The sequence below is a fragment of the Mycetomoellerius zeteki genome, unplaced genomic scaffold (assembly GCF_001594055.1).
Source record: "Mycetomoellerius zeteki isolate Tzet28-1 unplaced genomic scaffold, Tzet1.0 scaffold155, whole genome shotgun sequence".
NCBI lineage: Eukaryota > Metazoa > Arthropoda > Insecta > Hymenoptera > Formicidae > Mycetomoellerius > Mycetomoellerius zeteki.
The window spans coordinates 3,880,056-3,886,031 of record NW_017256500.1 but is presented as its reverse complement, the minus strand read 5'-3'; positions in this window follow the sequence as shown (position 1 = coordinate 3,886,031).

The window sequence follows — 5,976 nt, the reverse complement described above, 5'->3', positions numbered from 1 at the left end:
TTCTCTCTCCTCGCTAGTTCCTAGCGAGAAAAATGGTATCAACAAGATGTATATGGTTAAATGCACTTTAATTAAATCTAATAGAATTTCTAGTTATTATAACAGAATAATAATGAGATTTTATAACTAGAACGTTCGGTAGTTTATACTATAAGGATTTGTTTAATATTTTCCAGTTGGATCTATAAAACTTCTAGTTATATTGTATATAATATTTACTAGACATACGCAACATTATCAAAATTCTGGTTAATGTTAGCGCACCTTAGTAGTTTTATTATTGTGCAAATCGGCATGAGAGTCGGGCAAATTTATTTTGTATTGTCCTATTGTATTCTGAAGTGAAGTCCTGTAGTGGAACAAAATTACTGCAAGTTTAACTGAACGAACTAATTGTAAGTCGTACTGTCTGAACAGGTCAGAAATTCGAAAAAGGTTAAGAAGAAAAGGAAGTAGAAGAGAAAATCTTAAAACGTCTTCTCTTCTCCGCCATGGAATATTCAATAAAAAAATAATAGTTAAATCAAATTAATGATTATTAAATAAATATATGTTCACATTCAGTAAATATTTATTAAAATTTAGTATTTTTTAAAATTTTATAATTTTTTTCAATGCACCAATGACTTTTGATCAATCAAATTTATTCTAACTTAGAATAAATTTTATTTTTATTTAGAACAACTAGAGAACTTTTACGTTTATTACTGAACTATAAGACTAGATCAAAAAGAATAAACGAGCGTAAACGAAGCATCGTTCTAGTCTATCAAGAATGAAGCAAAACAGCGGAGATAAAAATACTAAGCGCGAAGGATTCTTTTCCTCCCCCCCGAAATAACATCCGTAATGACCCATATTTCGTGATATTCGGAACGTTCGGAGTTTATTGACAGATCATCGTACGAAAGTGGACGCCACTCCGATTCAATGCAGCATATGCAGCAACGAAACGCGAGGGGTTTCACTTTCGCGAAACCCAAAAATAAGGTTTGCTTACGTCTGTGTGCTATCAACGTCGCGTAACTGTCAGTTTTACCTCTATTTTGCTGTCTCGCTGCAAACGCTGCCGTATTTGTATGACCTATCAGTCGTGCGCAAATAAATTCCCATATCAGCGACTCCATAATCAGTATTCTTCTTATTCTTCGGACCGATCGCGCCGTGAACGTTTTCTTTTTATAAATTTTGTTCGATTTAAATCCAAAAGAATCTTTGAGGCGAGAAGGAAACTCAAAAGATTTCTTTCCTTCTTGCTACGACCTTTTCTCCTCGGTGGAAAAATTCAAACTGCCGTAGTTTTCCAGCAACTTGCACGAGCAACTACCTGACTGAGTTATCAATACCATACAATACCAGCTACCTTCAGTTCAGATTGGTCAACACACACGACTGCAGAGTCGAACACAATACGATTTTTCTCTCGAATTATGTGGTAGCACCAATAACGCTTTCTCGAATTTTCTGCCACACCGTCTTCTTTCGCACAAAGGCGACCTGTCTTTACAGCAAATCAGTGTGTGACGTCGCCTAAATTGATCAGCTGCGCGGCAGCCACGTGTGAGAATCTACTGATTGAAATTTATGGGTGTCTTTTATTCTATTTTCTTGGCGGCCATTGCTGAAGCGCGATTTGCGATCGCGTGTGAATCTGCTTTGACAATTCTGTTTTAACAATAACCTAACCGAGTAAGACGCGAGGCAATTTCGAGACAATCTCGAAACTCAGCCATTCCGATTTTACAGTCACATGCCTCGCCAGACACCGCCGATGCATCTCCGCGATAACGAAATTATCTCTCAAAGTGCAGCCGCTACGGGATCCCGAGGTTGCGACGCAACCGGAATTGGATTTCCAGAGTCATTAGACTCGCGCCGGAGCGCGTCCCATGACGCACGAAGAGGCCTTTCCTTCTTCTTTCTTTCTCCTTTTACCTTTCGGTTTTCCCCGTCGCCGTGTAATCTCTCTTTCTCTCTTTCGATCTCCAAAATGGCTACACGCAGCCAGCGTAGCGTCTACTTGGTATAAATACATATGAGAACTGGGTCGCTGCCCTGAACCCCGGCCATCACCGTCTACGATCCTTCTTCCTCGTTAATTCCCTTCCCCGGAAGTGTCGTCTACGAATCCCGAGCGCGCGAATTTTTCCACGTTTTCCTTCCAAAAGAGTTTAATGACGACTCCAACATTTCGTTGAACTTTTATTACCACTATGTATTATATTAAAAATACAAATCCAGTACTTAACTTATTAATAGTTTTTTCCTCCAATAACGTAAAGCAAAGTGTAATATTTGATTACTCTCTCTCTAAATCTGAATCAGTGAAATTCAACCGAAAAAGAAAGGGAATTTGAGCGTATAATTAAAATATCGATATTTGCACGTCAGTTCCAATACATTGAATTTATATACTAAAGCAAGGTTAGTTAAGTTAAGGATTCCACGTGTCATTGATTTTTTTAGTTGAATTTCACTGTGAATTCACTAATTCCCAGTAGCACACTTGGGATGATTGAGACTGATATCAATGATAATCCACTGATTCAGATTTAGAGAGTATAAATAATAATTTATGTTTCTCTTATCTTAATTCAGTCTCTTCCGTTATGGACTTCAAATTTCCGGTGTTTCCGCCGTTTCCCCTAATCCGAGTCACGTGAATGTTCAGTTTAATGAATGTCATCTCACGGAGTCGCTTCCGAAATGTAGAGGACTTCAGTAGAGATACCGGTAGCAAAAAAAGGACATTGCTCGGCTGACCGCTTGCGTGACGTCGATTAGATAATTCGATGGAAGAGAAACCCGCGCCGGGTACGTCTGTCGTGGATTTGTGCGGATGTGCAATCGCGGTTTTACTGGCAGGCCTCCGGAGGCCAGCCCCTGTGTCTGCCATATGACAATACCATCTGCGGCCCATACCGGGCGACCAGGGTACACCGATGATCCTGTGGGATAGGTAGTTACGCGACGGGGGTGCGGGAGCATCTTGCAAGCCTTCGAAGCCCGGCTTTACGAGACGGTGAATCGAAAGGAGTGTCCAGGCCAGAAAAGATGCAGCTGGCAAAATATCGCGTAATCGCCAAAACGCAACGTAACGCCGTCGAACATTGCGCGTCGAACATTGCGCGCAAGACGTTGTCTTGTGACAAACGATCCGGAGATGGATTATTATCGCATTGAATTGTTGTATGGCGACGAAACGTACAAAACTCGAGTAAATTAGGATTTACTCTTTTTATTACTTATTACTATATATTTATTAATTAGTATTACTCCATAAGAAGAAAGCTATAATAAATAAATTTTTTTTTTTTAAATACAGATTCGTTTGATTGTTTGCACAATTAGCGTTTTCTAATATTAACGAGAATCGTTAATCGTTTTAAGTCGATTAATTATATGCAAAAAGTAAACGCGACATTTTATTTCGATTAAAAATATTTGTGTATTTTGCAAATAAAATTTTAATGGTAAAAATATTAACTTTGTTCTATCTTATAAATTATAGTTCTAAATTAAAAAAAAAATGAGAGAAGAGAGATAGTGTTCTTATTACCAACGGAGCAAGACGCATCTCGAAACAGATGTCGCCTCTAGACAGCGTCTGTTAGAGATCTCAAGTAAAAAGTTCGGATATCATGTAAGCCTTTTTCATTATCTAGTTAACTCGTAGTTTTTAGGCTTAAGCATATTTAATTTGTAAATAATGTAAAAATTGTGTTTTTCTAACAATAATTACTCAGCAAGCAAGCTAACGTTACTTGTCGTTATTTTGACGTTCAAGACGACAAAGTGACGATAATTGCTGGGATGTCATTAAATTAATAGTTTGTAGTGGTAACTTTAAAAATTACTACAAAATCATCAGGTTAATGATTAACTATAGCTAAAAAAAATACAATTTTTACATTATCAGGTTAAGTCTAACTGAAAGTTAACCAGAAAAAGAAAAATCGGGCCTTAGACAATTTTTTATTGATCCATATATTTCAGTTTCAGATTTTAGATTCAACTACGAAGAAATTCATATTTTACTGTTATTTTTACAGATAAAAAATTATTTTATTGTTATTTTACAGAATTACTTAATAGAGTAATAATATTTACACATATAAATTATTGAGTTAAATTCATTTTTTAATTAATAAAAATCATATAGATTTTAATTAATTAAACGTTAACTTGTTCGTTTTTGAAAAGCGCAGCACAAGTTAATTTGAAAATGGCGGACGGTATCTAAACTTTTACTTGAGAAACTCTAGCGTTTAAAAGTAAACTACACGTAGGTAATATAAAATAGAATAAGGTATATATATGTTTTAATCATGCATTCCAAGAAATCTGACGCAGCATTTTGCGTCAATAAACTAAACGTTCAAAAAAAGTAAAAGTTAAAATAATTAATTAAAAAAAAATTCATTTAAGACCATAAATGAGATATGTTATCACGTTATCAAATGTTCGTTTACATTTCTCATTAAAAATTCGGTTATCTTTTTAAGTGACATTAATTTACTACTACTCTTAAATTATCATTTCTATTATAGAGAAAAAGATTATTCTTTTGGATTAAAATAAATATTTTCTAAACAAATTTTTTATTTTGCTGTGATTTAATAAATTAGTGTTTAAGAGTTTTAAGATAGTTTATAATTTTAATAGACGCAGCGTGTCTTCGAGTGTTTCGCAATCGATGACATTGTTAATTTACAATGACATTCTTCAAGGATTTAAATTTGTCACGTGCTGCCATGAAAAGACAACACGCGCGACGAGTATTTGTTATTGATAAGGATTTCAAAAACGCAGCGAGGCAATAACTTCATTCGGGGTACCCGCTGACGATCTATACATTCGAGTTATCGTTATCACTATACATCACAATATCAAGTTGAAACTTGTTTCAATTCCTAATTATCTCGCACTGGCGGATGGAAAGAGAACGCTAGGAGAGAACACTGTTCTCCAGACTAACAATAAGTACGTTCTACTAGACGTGAACATAACCTCCTTGAGAAAAATTCAACCCGATGAAGAGTACCCAGGTATCCCATCGTCATCGCAACATCGGCTGCAGATCATCAGTGATCGATCGCTCTCGCGATTGACACATGACAAGTGTGCGAGCGTGTGCACGAAGAGGCGTTTGGCCGGCGAGCAGCACGCGATCATTTTGCGAGAGAAAGTGTTACGATTCGAGAACTCGGACTCACCGCTGTGCCCGGTGTTGCTTGACGACTGGCCCATCGTCGTCGTTGTCAGCCCGGCGGCGGCGACGGCAGCGGCAGCGGACAATTGTGTCGGGTCGTAGGACGGCGGTGCTCGGGGGCGGACGTGGGTTCACGTGAAAAAGCGATCGCATGGGTGCGCGTGGAACGAACACATCGCGACAACGAAGAGCGGCAGCGACGGCAACAGCGGCAGCGAGGCGGTGAATCGCTGTCAATTACGATACATGATGAATCCGCTGGCATCCGCGGTGTCGCTACGCGACGGCGAGGCAACGAGGTGAACGAGGCGGACGACCGCACTTCGCACCGTTGCGCCGCCGGCGGTCGCGAACGCCGCGCGAGGTGATTGGCCCGGCGGCGGTGACGCGCACGCGCGCCAATTAGCGCGCCGCTTTGAACGCGTCGCACGCGGCTGGCAACGGCGCGACGCGGCGGAGGCGCGCGTGCGGTGCCGCAGCGCCGAAATTGATTCTCTCTCGCGATGTGATGCAGGTGTTCGTTCTGTCGGATGCTGGCAGCGTTTTTCCACGGACATCCTCCTCGCGCACCCTGACACGAGAATACTCGTGCTTTAGTATCTGGGTTTTGCTAACAATCTTATCGATTTTTATCATTGTGTTTCGAGTCTCTATGTTCATGAAATCGCACACAGAGAGAAAAATGTTTGCTATTTGTAACTATAATTATATATTACTATAATTATGATTATTACTGCTATAATAATAACAGTAACTATATATAT